Here is an 18,390-nt window from a genome sequence, read left to right on the forward strand (position 1 = left end):
AGAATTTCGTCATACGATAACTCCACAACAGAAGAAATACTTGATGAAGTTTTGCGGGGGTATTCGTATCCCTTTGTACTGCTTGGTGCTACTTGACGCCCGCAAGGGCAGTCGCTACGTTACGAGGTCACCAGAAACGAAACGTCCGACCGCACGTGTCTTAGAGAAGCTAATGAACGAATTACTGAATTTATTATTTCAAATATCATCTAGAAAAATACTCCAATAAGACTCTTAAAAGAAAACACTATAAAAGTTTTTTTTTAAAGAAAAAAGAAAATAAAAAAAGGAAACTTTTAGATGATAAGAAATAAATTAATTAAAAATTAAAAAGAAGGCAGACGTTATTGGCAAAATATATAGAAAAGGAACAATAGATATTTCGGTACTTACACTGTTTCAGAGCATGGCACACTTTCAGTCTAAGTAGAGCAATTATAGTTGCTTTCTTTGTCTGCTAATTCTATTCGCGAACCACAATTTCATTTAATTAAATGCTTGGATTCAAAATTAGCAGTAGGCAGACAAAAGTATTGCCTTTTGTACATCCAAATAAATACTTCAACGGACTTCTAGGTTCCCAATATCCGTTAGTATCGTATTTTCAGTAATTAGTCACCATCTTCGTTAAAACAAGTCGACAGTTAAAGCCATTGTAGCATTTATCAAGGAAGACTAAAGTTAATACGAAAGGCTGATTGTTAGCACACAACTCGCGAGAGCAAACGTCATGTCAAGCACCAACGTCATGCAGTGTATTTATGCCGTCTATTTACTGGTTATCAAAGGAATTCCAATATACAAATTTATAAATTTAATTGAACTTATCATTGAGTTCTGCGTCATAATAATTACGGAATAATTTTCAATGGATGTTATAGGGAAGCACGATTATAGAGTTATACGCACATATCTAAATTTAAATAATTGTTTTCTATTAATAAAACGTTTTGTAAATGCCATTGTATAATTATATAACCTTAAAATACATCATTCTAGCATAACATACACTCCGAAGTTCATTTATACCACTTTATTTTTCACATAAGTAAAGAATAAAGAGATTATAAGATGAGTGAGGTGAGATGCGATGATTGATTCGCTCAATCCAATACCCTTGGAGGGTAATGGATGGCAATGCTGTAGCCAATAAAGTTCTAACTGACGCTCGGCTATTGCTGCTACCCTCCTGCCATACTCAGAGCTTTAATAGCTCAATAACACCTTATCCCTGCACTGTCCTCTACAGATAACGGGGAAGATGAAAAGCATTCTTGCTTCGCCCCTTCAAGCCAGTCCTTATATAAGGACTATAAGGTAAATCTTAGTGCAGAGCGAGGTTGTGCAATCGACCGTGAGATGCGGTGATTAATATCCTTGGAGGGTAATGGATGGCAATGCTGTAGCCAATAAAGTTCTAACCGAGGCTCGGCTATTGCTGTTACCCTCCTGTCATGATCAGAGCTTTAATACCTCAAGAATGCTTTTCATCTTCCCCGTTATCTATCGAGGACAGTGTAGGGATAAGGTTATTGAGGTATTAAAGCTCTGATCATGGCAGGAGGGTAACAGCAATAGCCGAGCCTCGGTTAGAACTTCATTGGCTACAGCATTGCCATCCATTAACCTCCAAGGATATTAATCACCGCATCTCACGGTCGATTGCACAACCTCGCTCGGACTTTAAGCCAGTCCTTATAAGGACTATAAGGTAAATTCTTATTATGGCTATCGAGTGTGGTGGTCAGAATAAGAATAGGGCCACTGTAGCCCATGTACAAAGCGACTAAAATGGATACCCTGGTAGGGTAATGGATGGCAATGCTGTAGGCAATGAAGTTTTAACTGAGGCTCGGCTATTGCTGGTACCCTCCTGCCATGATCAGAGCTTATAGCACCATATTACTCCATCCATACATTTTCTTCTACAGATAACGGGGAATATGGAAAGCAGTCTTGCTTCACCCATTCAGCCAAAAAAAAAAATTGTTTTTAGCATCATATGTAAAAGCATATAAAGTATACAATAATTTTATTTTGCTGATTATAAAATAAGATTCTAATAGTGAAACGCATGTAAATAATACATCGCAATTATTTTATTGCAGTATAAGTATTCTAATTATGAAATTTATTTCAATGAAGAGTTTCGGTTACGTTATCTGTAGATAACTGAGAGATGAGAATGTTTGCAAATACTTCGAAATATTATTTGTTGATTTATCTGCAACAAACACATGAGTAAATCGTCAATCAAAATTTCAGTAACGTTCAAATGTATGTAACAAATGGGTTCTTTGCCTTCAAGTATGTTCAATGGTCTAGGTGAACGTACTCTTTTTCAGAACTCTTGTTTTCCCTCCTGCAGTTCCCTAACTTTTCTGTAAATGAGTCTGAAACTCAAAGAATGTGTCTCTATGTCTGTAACATTGGCAGTAACATTGTTTCGCTGACATAGAATTACATTAACCCCTAATCCCAGGTCGCCGACAAATGCGACTGGGAGAAAGTCGCAAAAATCGAATACCTTCTGATGTAATTCTCTTGACAGTAACGGGAAATACAAGGAAAAAAGTCTCGGGGAAAATTCTGAACATTCACCTTTTGAACAGAAGTTTGCAAGATATCCTCTTTGGGAATTCATTAAGAAAATTGAATAACATTTGATATAAAAATTCAATAAAATTAAATACAAATTTTTATTACAAAATTCAATTTTTTTTTATCTAAAAAATCACAGGAGTCGTAAAAAGGAAAAAAAAAAAAACTTTCCCCCCGTTTTTTTTCCGTACGTTTTCGTGTTCAGTGTCAGTCCCCCCCCCCCCATTAATTTGTCCATATTAGAATTCTGGTCGGATGTAAAGGATTTAATAAAATTTGGTATTTAAAATCTTTAATAAAAATTTGTCGATTCAACTTTGGTTTAAATCAGACCATTTGATGATAATTCCCGCAAACAATTCAAAAATGGTGCAAAAATATAAAATGTCAATAAATAAACTCTCAAATGCATAAATTAAAAGAAAAGCTCTAGTTTCAACTAAAACTAGAGCTTTTTTTAACTTAAGTATTTATATTTTCCGAGGACTAAAATAAAAAGGCAAATGAATCAGTTAAATCGACAACACTGTACGTCTGCCATTTGTTTGTATTGTTTGCTAACGACAATGAATAAATATTGTTAAAAATTGAACAGCGAAAAGTATTTTGCTCTTTACCCACTCATTGTGATTTATAACAATGGCAATGTTTTAAACCACAGTGTTATAACATTGTGTGAGTGGGATTCATATTTAAAAAAGAAAGAACAATAGAGAAGTACCGAAAGATTTCAAGAATACTCTCTTAGTTACAGGAAGTCTAATTATTTTTTATTAGTTCTATAACTTCAAGTCTTATTTATTGTTGAAAAAAAAATAGTTTAAAAAAATTTAACATTTTTTTAAACTATTTTTAATTAAATTTAGTTTAAAAAATGTAACATTTTTTTAAACTAAATTTTAAATTTAACATTTAAAATTTCCATTTTGAGTTATCTTCAAGAATTCTTGACTGCATCAGTAATAACTTGTACCATAACTTGTATGTCAATGTTTCTTCATGATATTAAGCACGAGTGTCAGTCAGTTTCGGCTAGTTGATGCATTTCATCTACGTTGAATTCATATAAAGGTGCAGTATCGATAATCAAGTGTCGGAAACATCTGGAGAGGGTCCATTTTTCACTTCTGTTTTTAGAGACGAAGAGAGTGAAAAATAATCGGAAGCTGCGACACGCGTAAGTTTTTTTAAAAAAAAAACTGTGGAAAGATCTCAAACACATGTAAACAAGAAATAGCACACGTTATATTGCACAATGATATCGATTTGCTATTTTATCGAAAAGATTGCTTGCTGATGGTTAAAGCACAATAGAAGAGTTCCATTTAACTCTGAGTTTCTTTTTTTTTATTCATTCTATTTTCCCTAGCATTAGTGAATTAGCTCAAAACTATTTCTGTTTAAAAATGATAAATGAACTACAACTTTATCGTATTTTAAATGCAAAACTTATAACGGAAAACTACGTTTCTTTCCTTTAATTGCTGTGTTTATCTGTTTTCAAAGACAGAAGTACACAATTATTATTCATCTGTGGATTAGATGTATATCTATTATTGAAATGTTTTAACAATATTTATTAATTGTCCTTAGCAAGCAATACTTCTACAATATTCATAAAATCTTATTTGTAAAAAAATATGTATTTCTTCTTCATATTCGACACTTTAGCTTTTTATCAATGGATATCTATTATGTCATTTTACTTTAAATTTCAATAGCTATTTGCTTCTAATAATTTTAAATAGCTTTTGAAGAGCTGTTTGCTACTAAAAGTGCAAGAAGAAATTTTTGTTGTGCTCACCGCTAGAGGCAGTAGTGTTCAGCGTAATAATAAACAGTTATCGTACATGTTCGTTGAAAAATATTGGGTAAATTCTACTCTAATGAAATCCATTGTGTGAAACAATTAAAAGGGGGCGGAGTAAGTTATTGCTTTTGCAGAATTCCACGTCCGTTTCCTGTGTTGCTTCTATGAAAATAATAATAATAAAGACAAAGATCTCGAAGCTCATATTGTCTTCAAATAAATTGTTTTTGAAAACAAGCTAATCACACTTCTCGGTAGAAAACAAAAACAGATTCTTAGTGTTTCTGTAATAAATATAGTGTAAGATCATCAGCAAAAATACACTATGCTTTCCATATTCTTAGAAGATTTGTTGTTCTGTTTGAAGGCATAACTATTTTTTTAAATATATTATATTATATTATTATATAATTATATAAATTAAATCATATCAGCATACTACACTAAATCAAACTTTTAGTTCTAACTTTCATGGTCTTGAACTATTGACTGTAGTTCTACTACTACTACTAGAATTTATTGACACAATGTGTTCATCTTACTAATCTGCCAATAAATGTATAAAAATCTTGTGATATCATTATTTTAAAAGATTAAAACCCTACAGAACTGTCTTATAAAACACCATTATTAACAAAGGAAAAACAGCAAAAACAAAATTATAAATAACTATACCCTTCTGGGCGTATAGCTTGCGAATATTTCTGGTGAAATAGTCGTAACAGTACGATATGGAACTTTTAAAAGTACATGCTACGTATGTAGCATTCCATAAAATACTATTATTATTACATACTGCCTCCATGCAGTTCCAGGACTCATTGCGGAATGCCCATGTACACTATACAATGAACACCATCCCATCTACTGCACACAACACTATTTTTGCCTGTTAACTCCATGTGTTCTCCGGCTGGTTTACCTGTTTTGAGAAAGAAAAAAAAACGTGCAGGAGAAAAATTCTGCTACCTTTATAAGAGAGTGACTAACTCTCCATCACTTGAAGAAATCCATATAAAGATTCCTCTCATCACGGGGATCGAACCAAGGTATTTTCTAATCGAAGAGCTCATCGTCATCATCCACTAGATAATGAGAGTGCATATATTAAGTTATTTAACATTTTGAATAATAAGATATAAATAATGTATACGTGACATTATTATTTCTCAACAAAAATAAAATAAATTACATTGATACACTGTGTATCTTGTGTTATAGTAGAATGCCTCTCTCCAATTACTGGCAATTTTTATATGTGCTTTGTGAACACACATACCTAGATATATCTAAAAATAACTGATAGTTCGTTGCAGACTCAGTAGATGGCGCTGGGATTTCATTCCGGAAATCTTTTGTTTTTTACTAAAGATATATGCTGTTTAGAAACAGTTATGAAGTGTTTTCATTTATGACAAAAACAGGTTGTTACACATGTGAAAATTCAAACGCAAAAGCTGTCAATTAACTGTATTAAAAGAAGTTCGAAGATGGAGATCGGTAGTTTTAATGTATTGCAAGGCAGAGAAAGAGAGAGAGAGAGAGAGAGAGAGAGAGTACAGAAGAATGCGTGGCGTAAAGAATTGATATCGTCTCTATACGAATTTCTCTCTTTTGTTATTTCAATACTTTTAAAATCCTGATTTTTAACTTCAGTTGCCACGTGCTATTGGATTGGCAACAAACAACAGAAGCCAATGTGGGAGTTTAAGGAAAGAAAAATTGTTAATCGGCGCAGCAAATTTTGTATTTAGCTGTTGACTGGAGAATTCTGTTTGCAACATAGACAGTTGATCAAGGGAGATAATTAGCTTCCCTTGAATCATCCATTCGAACAACTGGGGTAATCACAGCTTGTCCTTTCCGAATATGAATTAGGTTAAAATGTCACTAATGAGATTCATTTACAATCGATGATGCGTCAGTAGATGGGGATGATGTTCTGCAGACTAAACAGCTTGCATTGATATCTATAAAATCACAGAAGGCATTAACATAAACATAAATTGTCATCATGCTTAAAAAAAAGGCATTTTACATTTCGTTTCATTAAATTAGCATTAAATCCGTCTTGTCAACAATCTAAATGGGCAATTAATAATGTTTAAGAGAGAACTGTCACGGTGTTAGTAGTCTTGGATTAAATCATATTAATTGGGTGTTGTGTTTGTGCAGATGTTGACTGGAATTATAATCTTCTTTGGGAACATTTGTTCACAGAGTGCTTGGAAAGTTCTTAGATAATGAATAACAATCGATCTTTTACACGAACTGATGACAACTACCCTTCGGTTGTTACCATTTTATAATCTCCTACCTATAAATACACGGTTTGAGTTCATAATGTAAAAATCTAAGAATGAGGTTTAATCAACTAGAGGTGAAAACAGGATTAAATAGTAGGATGTGTGCGGGGTGGGGAGGGTAAATGAGAAATGCTCTTTTTAAACGATGTGCCATCGTTTAAAAATCGACAGAACGATGACCCTATTTTGTGCCAAGCTTGGAAGTTCCGTTGACGCTACAGTCCTTTTGTAATTGAAATGTATAGATGTATAGTTTGACCCTTATAATGAACATATTCAAAAATCATTTCTATTTCAACATTGACATCCAACCTTTAAAATCCAACATCAAAATTTCTAGTAACCTAACTTCTACGTTGTGCACTGCACCACATCACATGCTTATCTTGGGACTAGAGGTTTCGGTCATCGATTCCGTTGCTAAGTCAGGTGCACGTGCCAAGGCGAGGTATATGCATACTCAAAAGTGAATTGTTAGAAAATAGACGGGGGACTCTGGGAATGTATTTTTATGCGTCGAATTTTGGAAAAAAACAGCGTTTTAACTGGGATTTTGTCCCCTAAGGACGGATGAATTTCATTATCCATTGTTTTTCTTACTAGAACTTCTAAGTGGACGTGGTTCTGTGGAGCAGTTTCCAGATTATCTAACCCATAGATGAACAGGGTGTTACTAAACGTGTGATAGGAACTCTTCGTGGGTGGTATTTACATAAGTGCCAAATTACTGGTTTTCGAATTTATTTATTTATCGAAGATTTGAAAAAAATATATAAATAGACCCCTATTTTTTAAAGTATACATAATAAAAATATCGAAAGTTAGAGTAATAAGTAATTTACACTAATATCAAGAAAGAAAACTCTCAAAATCCAGTACACCTTAAAATGTTTTCAATTATATTTATATTTATTAATGATATCTATAACTTTTACGTTCAGTGAATTTTGAGTTTTTGGATTTTGCGGTTTGGGAGAGACGAAGATGGCAGCTCGCTTGTTAGAGTTGTGATTACGATAAGACGATTTCAGTTTTGATTCCAGGTAGCTATCGCAGATTAGGAGTTAAGATTAGGATTAGCTGAGTGTATAAAGCCTAGTGAATGTAATATCGTTTAGTTTGACGAATAATGTCTGTTGAGTTTTGGTTTAGATTCGGTAAGTAATTTTGTTCAGAAAACTTTTAAGTGCAAAATTTTGCTACCTATGCTGGTAGACCGATTTAATCTATGGGATATTTACATTGGGCTCTAGGACCCATTACTCAAACTTTATTCTAACAGAGTTATTACCTCCTATCAGACATGTCAAAACCTCTCAATGAAAGCATATTCGAAGAAGTTTACAGAGTATTTCTAAGATTAGGAAAACTATTGAGCGACAACTGGCCAGGGAAAGTAAAGCTGTTAGATACACCCCCCCTACAGCAGTCACAGAGGATAGGATGGATGATTTAAATGATGGAAGTATGTTGACTGAACCAGAATTAAGACACTCTACGAATATAGAGGATGCTACAACCCTAGATAATACTCAGCAGTTTTTGGAAACCAACACAGAATTCCAAACGGTCAAAAAGAAAAGGAAACTCTCTTTTACTACAGATACACCCAAAACAGCGGAGATAGAACCAGATAATGAACTTAAAGAAAGGGTACCCTAAGGGCCAAGGAGCACTGGAGCACTAGATGTCCGTTGCATCCGCACTGAAATCTTTAGATATCACCTTCATGAAAGCCACAAACACAGACGAAGGGATACGCATACAACCAAAAACGTCATCAGACTACAGAAAAATAACCAAACTTCTAGACAACAACAACAACAACCTGCCATACCACACTTTTGCACTCAACAGTGAGTAAAATTTAAAAGTAGTATTAAGGGGAGTAACTGGAACATTACAAATAGAAGACCTCACAGCAGACCTCTAATTTAAGGGATTTAGCCCAATTAAAGTCAGCCGAATGCGGAGAGCTGATAAAACACCTATCCCCTAATTCTGGTGGAAATAAGTTAAGAACGAAAACATATATACAATCTCCAAACCATCTGTGATCTAGTCATAAAATTTGAGGCACTGAAACATAAATCAACTACAACCCAGTGCCATAGATGCCAGAAGATTGCGCATGCACAACGAGGCTGCAAGGCTGAATTTCGTTGCCTGAAATGTGGTGGCAAACACGCATCAAATGAATGCCATAAACCCCGCACACTTCCAGCAAAGTGTGCAAACTGCGGAGGCCCACACCCTGCAAACTATAGGGGCTGTATAGCATTTCCCCAAAACCAAAAGATGCAACTCAAAACCAGTAAACCTCTTCAAGAACACGCGTCCTCCCATCAAACCACAGTCTCCACAACGGATGGAAGATCGTATGCTGAAGTTACAAGATCAACCTTACAAAAAGACCCAAAACCAAAGCTGTCACAGCAAACCAACAAACCTATCCTACTGAACATAACAAGCCACTTAGGTGAAATGCTTCCTGAACTCCAACAAACCAACCCAACTTAAGAAGCCAAAGATATCTATCATCTTAAGGCACACACAATCACTCTTTGTGGAAATTCTCAATGCAACCCAAGCAGACATCATCCTCATAAAATGAGACGCATCTTTGTCCAAGTGACAAAATCAGAATCAACGGTTATAGCACTTACCGTACAGACAGATGTTTTGCTAGAGGTGGAGGCACTGCCATCTTTGTGAAAAGAAACATAAAACATAATTCAATAGCCGAACCCCACACATGGAAACTACAGGAATAGAAATACATATGGAAAACACAAGCAGCATTACGATATATGCAGCCTACAACCCCCCAAATAAAAAACTCATTGAATCTGACTTTATTGATTGAATTAGATGTGATACTACATATAGGCAGAGCAGTGATTATAGCCGGAGATTTTAATGCCAAACATTCAGTCTGGAACAGCAGAAACTCAAATATTAACGGAAGAATACTCAACTCTTACATCACTTCAAGAAATATAACAGTAATAGGATCCACTGAACCCACACATTGCAGAGCAACCGGACGTCCTGAATGCACTAGATATAGCTATATTAAAAACATAGCGCACAGCTATCAGATACAAGCAATCAACGACTTAAGTTCTGATCATAACCCCATCATATTACAACTAGGCACCATACAAGATTTAACGGAAAATACCACCACATTTGATAGAGTGTGGCATCACGGCCTAATTTTTAAACTACACGAAGTTGGTATTCCATTATCACTAGTTCTACTTATCAAATCATATCTAAATAACAGAAAATTTAAAATAAAACTCAACGGTATCAGATCCACAGAGAGGAGAATCACGGCCGGAGTCCCTCAAGGCTCTCTGCTGTCTTCCCTACTCTTCTCCATATACATGGCAGATCTCCCCAAATTGTCCCCAGCTATCACCGCTCTATATGGATAATATAATCATTATAGCCAGATCCCTCCGTCCACACCTGGCCACAATCAAGCTGCAGAGAGCAGTCAATGAATTGGAGGATTGGTACACCAAATGGCGTATCGCAATTAATTCAAACAAATGCTCTGCAGTACTTTTCACCAGACGTAAAGCAGAACCGAATACAAGAATACAAATGTTTGGTAAAATCATCCCTTGGCACAATTCTACCAAATATCTAGGAGTTCATTTTGATAGACGTCTTAAATTCAAGTCATATATGGATAGTGTCGCCACTATGCAAGTCAGACCATAGCACAACTATGTCCACTTTTGAATAGGAACAGCTTCCCAAGCATAAGCAACAAAATCCTCCTTTTCAAATCGGTAATCAGACCGCAACTAACTTACGCCTCTCCAACCTGGGGTCACACGACTAAAAGCAACATCAACAGACTTCAGATAATACAGAATAAATGCCTCAGAATGGCATTTAATGCCCCATGGTTCATCAGAAACATCCAGTTACATCAAGAAGCCAATCTTCCAGATATTAAGACCTACATGACAAACATTGCGGAGAAATTATTCACAATCACTGATAATCACCCAAATCAGCTAGTTCGACAGGCAGCGGACTACAAGCCCTCAGATGGTTTCAAACTTAAAAAAACCGAAATCCTCCATTGCAAGAGAAAGCTGATACAGCCTCAATGCTCACGATGAGCGGGTAAATTACCCACAATAATCTCATCGCCCACAATCTAAAATCCAGACGAAGGGATAAAAAGTCAAGGACTCAGTCCATCAACCAATTAAGTTCAAAGTGTTACGTTCAGTATGTATGGTGTGCCTTTTGGGTCGATATAAAGTGCATTTTCAACTGGAGAAAATGCTGCTTTTCAAGATGAGTTTCAAACGGAAGATGTTTTTTTCCATTCCCTCGAGAAAACAGGTAGGTCAGACAATGAACAAATTAAATTAGCAAGCAATAATATTCCTGCATTACTACCTAAATCCAAAATACTGGTATGTTATCAAATCGGGTTATGTATCTCCGAAGAAGGGAGACAGAGGATGTCCTTCAACAGTATACACGTTATATTGTCTAATGATGGCCAATAAAGCAAGTTAGAATGTCTAATGAAAAAGGGAAATTAGAATGAAAATTTATTCATCCGATCATGTCCTATTTTCTGGGGGAAAAAATTAACTTACAGGTATTTTACACACATACCATTAAAACATATAAATCATTTCTCTTTAAACGAATTGGGAGAATTTATAATAGAACAAAAGCTAAATGAAAGAAGGAAGTCTGGGTTATCTGTTTGTAGACGTTTAAAAGTTTGTAACTCAAGCAGCTGATAAGGGAGAGGTTGGACGCCACGTGCAGTTGCGTTTTCTTTGTAAATGGTCTTAGATACACTGCATGATGAAATGTCATTGATAGTCTTAATTAACACCAAGTGTTTGGGATATTTCTTGTTCTTTGGCTAGCCCGCTCAAAGCTATAACGGTACACAAATTATTAGCGCAAGAAGTCTGATAAAATTCCATGCTTGTAGAAGCTTATTGTTTTATCCGCTACTTGCTGGTCTGGAATGTGAGGTCATTGAACTATTGAAAAGAAGAATTTGACGTCTTCTGTTCTTCACAACTTCAGTACTTCATAATATATATTTTTATCATGTTACCAATTATTCCTAAGCTGTGTTATGTGATTCTTAACCCCCCCTCTCGATTTTGTTTTTTTCTACCTCTGTCTAACTTTATTCAGTAGCTCAAAAAAATTAATTATTATTACCTGAACACGCAATATCTTTCTTTTTGATGAAATTAAACTCTGTGAATAGTAAAATTTGGCCATTTCTAAAAAGAAATAGCATCGTTCACAATATATCAATAAGCAAATAAATACATAAAAACAAATAAAATAGAAACAAGAAAGAAATAGTATACCTATTCTAGAATATACTATTGTTTTGGAAGCAGGATTTCACACACACACACACACTTATTTGTGTGTGTGTGTGTGTGTGTGTGTGTGTGTGTGTGTGTGTGTTAAAATCCTGATCCGAAAACAAATAAGTATCAAATATTTAAATTTAAAAAAGAATTTTTAAAATTTGATGAATGAAGTCTAAAATCTAGAATGAAGTAATTTATTTATCATTTTTTTTTTTTTTTTTTTTGGTGGGAGGGGCTAGATGGGTGAAGCAAGAATGCTTTTCATATTTCCCTTTATCTGTAGAAGAAAATGTATGGACTGGATGTTATTGAGCTATGAGCTCTGGTGGGATAATAGCAATATTATCCCATTATTATCCGGCCCTTGCAGTTTTACATGCCATGGCAGTGAACCAAGCAATTCTCCTAAGCTTGTCTTACTTGCCAGCATGGTAATTCCACAAATACCCTGTCCTTAATCGAAAATTCCACACCTTTAGCCACCTCCCAGGTCAAGACCTTATGATCACTCTCACCAGTTGGTGGCAACATGGTCATATTCATTACAGTCAACTTCTCAGATGCTATTAATATATAATATTTTTGGAAATTAAAATAAAAAAATTTGAATTTCCAAAAAATTGTTTAAAATGATTAAAAATTAAATAAATTAAAATTTTTAAAAACAAATAAACAAAATATATATATATATATATATATATATAAATATATCATCTAATGCTTTTTATTCCCGTATAGGGAGTAGGTGAAGTTGTTTTAGCTCTATCTAACTTTTGGAGACTGAGTGGGCAGTTCAATCTTCACTGGTAGCCAATCAGAGATAGCTGACCCAAGGCTATCACTAATTAAGTGGCACGCAGTGAAGAGACGGCTTAGCAAGTGCCACCATCTCGTGGTCCCTAACCATAACACAATATATTTAATGTCTGAAATAGTGTGGGGTCTACGGTCGATTTTCTTGACTTTGCGGGACGAAAAACCCGATTTTACTTTCAGGGAGAAAAAACCCGTTTGCCCGTGCCAGAGATCGACTAAACTTGGCAACCGGTCGAAAAAAAGCTTAGAAAAATTTCCTCTAGTCGCTGACTAGATTTGAGACCCAGTCTTCCTTCGTGCGGTCAAGCGCCGTGGGGTGCAAACGCCACATCCACTGAGCTACACAGGCTCCTAAACTTTTAAATAATATATGAGAGTGTTTCAAAACAGCCCCCCCCCCTTAAAAGTTTAATACGTGAATGACTTAGTTTTTGCAAAAAAAAACAAAAAAAAAACAGAACATAATATAAGCTTGCAGGCGACTCTTGTTATCGTTCAGGTTTGTTTTTATAGTAAATCGACAGTCATCAGTAAAAATTTTGAAGTTCTCTGAGTGCAATTTATGAAATTTGTTCAATAGGAATTGTTTTCAAAAGAGATATCAAGAACCGGTAAAAATGAAGAAGTTGTTGATGTGGAGAACTTTCCTATCTTTAACTTCCTGTCAGCATTTAATGAAAAAAAAAAAAAAAACTGTAGTTCGAAATGTAGCACAGCGAATCATATGATTGAAGAGTAACGTAACTGAAAAATTTCACAGAAAGGTTATGATGTAGTATAGAGGTACCGAAGGAAATTAGCATAATTAATCCAATGCTTTAATAATTTTGTAATTCATTAGCCGCATGGGTGGTTATTTTAATGACTATTTACATCAGCATTACAATATATAGAGCACTTAATCAAAAATAATTAAATACGAAAATAAGATGAATTAAAAGCTTTCTTTTTTCAGCGTGTAAAAGCTGCCATTTGAATAAATTACGTCTCGTGACGTCATTCATTATCACAACAATTGGAATATATTTATAATTGCAGTATATCAAATTGTAATTTTGGATTTTAAATCGTTTGCTTATTTTTACGATTAACACATTTCTGGTTGAAAAACTGAGAAGACTTGTAAAAGACTTAAATAATACATTTCATTAATTTCTATCTGGTCATTTGAATTTACTATATTTGGTCATTAAATGGTTCATCGACTGAGTTGAAAATTGAAAAGACGTAACAAGGTTTAATAAAAACACCAAATAAAATAAAAAAATGATTAAAATCAGCCCCTCCAAAATGGGATATGCGTACGTACGAACGGATAGACAAAAATGAATCTAATAGGAATCTTGCACTGTTTTCGATAGGGCATTTAAAAGACAACTTTTGAAGCGAAGATTATTTAAGTCTAGAAGTATACGAATTTAAACAGATTAAATGATTTTCCCGTTTATAATTTACTTTTTCTTTTTTGACAACAGAATATCGGCAATTCAAATTCATTTAGATAAGATTGCCATCGTTTCCGTGAACATTAAAAGATACAGTATATCTAATATATTGAATTTAATTTATGAAAATAGAATAACGGCGTATTAATCCAACTCTCTAACTGATAATTCTAATGCAGCATGCAAAAGAAGAAAAAAAAATGAAAGTTGTTTCATTAAAGAAAAGAAAAAAAAAAGAAGAAGAGGGGAAAAAAAAGTTATTTGCCGAAGTTATTCAGTGGTTAAAAAAAAAAAAAAAAAAAAAAAAAAACATCATGAAAAATGAGTCAATGTAATGGCGCCCTTGTACTTACGTGAATTTTAATTACGTTATTATTGTTATTCTTAATAAACTGAAAACTTAGAATATAAAGTAGAACCAGCCCCATATTGAAATAACTAATTCTAAACTGTTGCTACAATATAAATGCAGTACCTATGAGACAAGCGATTAAGGGCCATCGTGTTGGTTATTACCGCCATCGTATTCATTTAATGGAACGATGAGTACCGTGGCTTATTGACCAGACGTAAAGTAAAAGCAACTTCATGGGAACATTTCGTGATCTTCTTTCATTCGATGACTTCTTATTATCCTTTTGAATGACCTGTAATCCTGGTACCTAAACAAAAAAAAAGGGTGATTTTCTTTTTAGTTCAAATGTTTTTTTCGAAATATACTAAAGACAAACAAATATTCTGATAAAAAAAAAATAATAATAAAATGACAATTCTCTTTTAATGGAATCCAAAGTCTGGTAACTGAAAATAAATAAATAGACATCCAAGTGAAAAGTAGTTTTACTTTAGTATAAAAATGACTGGAAAGTGTGAGAAGAATGTTTTGAAATACACATTCAGAACTTATTATCTGAACTCTTTTGTGTGGTGCTCATTTAAAATAAATCCTTCCCAGAATAGCAAGCGTCCAATATCTCATATCAATATCTCAAAATACAACGCATCGTAAGAGGAGTCAAATAATATAGTAAATAAATGCATAAAAACAGTATAAACAAATTTATTGATTTAAATCGATTATATATTTTTCTATAAAAAAATAATATAAATAAATTTTAGATAAAAAAAAACAATTAATTGAGTTTTTTATTTATTTCTAAATCGAATATCATAACGATGTTTTGAAACACCTTTTTATTTTTTGGTATAATAATTTTTAAAAGTCAATTAAAAATTTTCTTAATTATTTTGAGGATTGGATCAATCGACCGTGAGTTGCGGTGATTGATTCATTCAATCCAATACCCTTGGAGGGTGGATGGCAATGCTGTAGCCAATGAAGTTCTAACTGAGGCTCGGCTATTGCTGTTATCCTCCTGCCATGATCAGAGCTTTAATAGCTCAATAACACCTTATCCCTACACTGTCCTCTACAGATAACGGGGAAGATGAAAAGCATTCTTGCTTCGCCCCTTTAAGCCAGTCCTTATAAGGACTTAATTATTTTAATAATTAAGAAAAAAATTAAAAATTAAGTAAAAATCATTTAAATAATTTTACCCCGTGTGATGGCCGGGATAAGAATAGCCCCACTGTAGCCTATGCATGTTGTACGAGGCGACTAAAATGAGTACCCAGGGAGGGTAATGGATGGCAATGCTGTAGCCAATGAAGTTTTAACTGAGGTTTGGCCATTGCTATTGCTGTTACTCTCCTGCCATGATCTATATATTAACCCTATGCATACATTTTCTTTACAGATAACGGGGAATATGAAAAGCATTTTTGCTTCGCCCATCTAGCCAAAAAAAAAAAAAAATAAAATATCTTTCATTTTTGTGAGATAATGTTTTGAGTGATCTAATTGAATGATTTGACTATTATTAATATTATTAATTTTGATAATTAAATTTGTGGTGAAAGAAATATTTATTATTTCTTTTATAGAAATGGGTGAATTCCTGTTATTAAGGAATCATGGCTTACAAGCAACTTGAAGTTAATTATTTCTACTCTAAATGTAGTTTATATTGCTGTTGTACTTAATTTGGAACTATTGACCAGAAGGCCAGTAGTTCCAAATTAAGGCCTACATTCTCATTGGCCTACAGAAGGAGATCTGTAGGCCAAGTAGCATGACATCGCTTAACTAGACTTCTCTTTGTAGTCCAAATAGCAGATTAACCATTCATGCTAATACCCCATCGACTAAAGGAAGAAATAGAGTAGAAAAAAATATACGATAGAAAATACAGGAACTACAATTCCACATGGATTTAGTATTCTTAATATTCTGTAAATCACGAGATGAATTGTTGATGGAGTATTATTGTGAAAACTATAGAATTATTTGTGAATACTTGGAAATGGCATTGAATGAAGTAATCAATAGTGGAAATAATGGAAGAATATCATAAATGAAACAATACGTCAGTAAAGATATCACAAAGCAAATATGAATGAGTACAGTAGCATCGAGGAAGAAGAAATCGGTTGAAATTGAATAACACTATATGGCGATAAAAAGAAAGAAAAAATCAAGAAAACTTTAGATTGCAAGAACAAAATTAGAAGAAGGAGTGAGAAAGAGAGACCACTACATAAAAGACGTTTTTTTTTTTTTTCCGCATCAAACGTACCATTTGATTAAAATATTTCTGAAGCTTTTCATTCTGTCTGTAGATATGAAGACATTGTAATTAATTGCAGTTAATAATGTATAACAAAATGTATGTGGAATTATGTAAGGAGTACCAACGAACTTACATGAGCACTAAAATAAGGACATCGGAATATCGATTATTAGGGGCTTAATGATTTGATGCATTTATATTGAGCAGGTGAAAAGGTTACTGTTGTTTGATGCAGCAAATGTAAAGAACCCCTACGCACATAATGAAGCTCTCATTCATATGTAATTAGAGATTTAGAGGAAAAGTAGGTTAGAGAAGCGAGAAATTAATTAAAAGATGAGTTAAGCGAATTCATCTCTTCTCTTCCGGATACAAGGAAGAAAATTTAGGAGATTCGTGTGTAGATTTTTGCTACTTCAATCCAAAGGTTGTAACAGTATTTTAAGGTAAAACGGATTTGAGGTAAATGATTTTTAAGTAGAGATAGAGAAGCTATGGATATGTTGTTTTGTAGGTAATAGTAGGGGTATTTATTGTCCGCGTGGTTAGCCGAGTGGCTTTGCGCTTCGCAACCATATGCCTGGGGAAGGAGTGTCCTAGGTTCAATTCCCGTCGACGACGTGAGGAGCTTAAGGATTTTCCTCAGCCATAGCCAAGTTAGCCGGTCTTGGGCATAAACAGCAGGGTTTTCCACCAGTTTATCTGGGGTTTTCATCCCGCAAGCAGGCAAACCGGCCCCATGAACACACACGGATACAGTCATGAATATCGCCCTTAGGAGATGAAGCAGAGGAGTGGCGATCCGGCTGCATTAATACGCCAGTAACTCCTCACTAGGAGGAGACTCAACCCGTCCTAGACGGATGATAACGATAGAATATGATAGTAGGAGTATTTGATCTTGTTTGAGATATTATCAAATATAAGAAGAAAATCATTTGTTTTTTTGACAGAAAAGGACAGCGTATGTTTTTCAGATGACCACTACGTTATCTTTTTTCAATTCTCTGAACAGAGATTAGAGAGGGGGAGATTTACTATTAGAGGAGAGTGGGTGAATTAACATAGCACTGGAATAATCATGAATTATCTCTTATCCTCCATGTAATTTTCATCAAGATACTCTTTGGTATGTTGCCAACATAAATTAGAAAAGTATGGTTATCAATGCTAGCAGTAGCTATTATTATGCTGGTAATTTCAAATGAGAAATTTGCACTTATTGACACGATAATGACCATATGTCATTATCATCATCATCAAAATCAATTTTCCTCCAAATTAATCTGTTATCTGTCAAGACTCCAATATTATCAGATCTTATATTTGTCTTCTAAGGCACTTTTTACTGTATCAACTCTTCCCCACCCCCCGACATCTTGGTCTTCC

Source organism: Typopeltis vanoorti, chromosome 1 (assembly GCF_054136105.1).
Source record: "Typopeltis vanoorti isolate ZY-2024b chromosome 1, IOZ_Tvanoo_1.0, whole genome shotgun sequence".
NCBI lineage: Eukaryota > Metazoa > Arthropoda > Arachnida > Uropygi > Thelyphonidae > Typopeltis > Typopeltis vanoorti.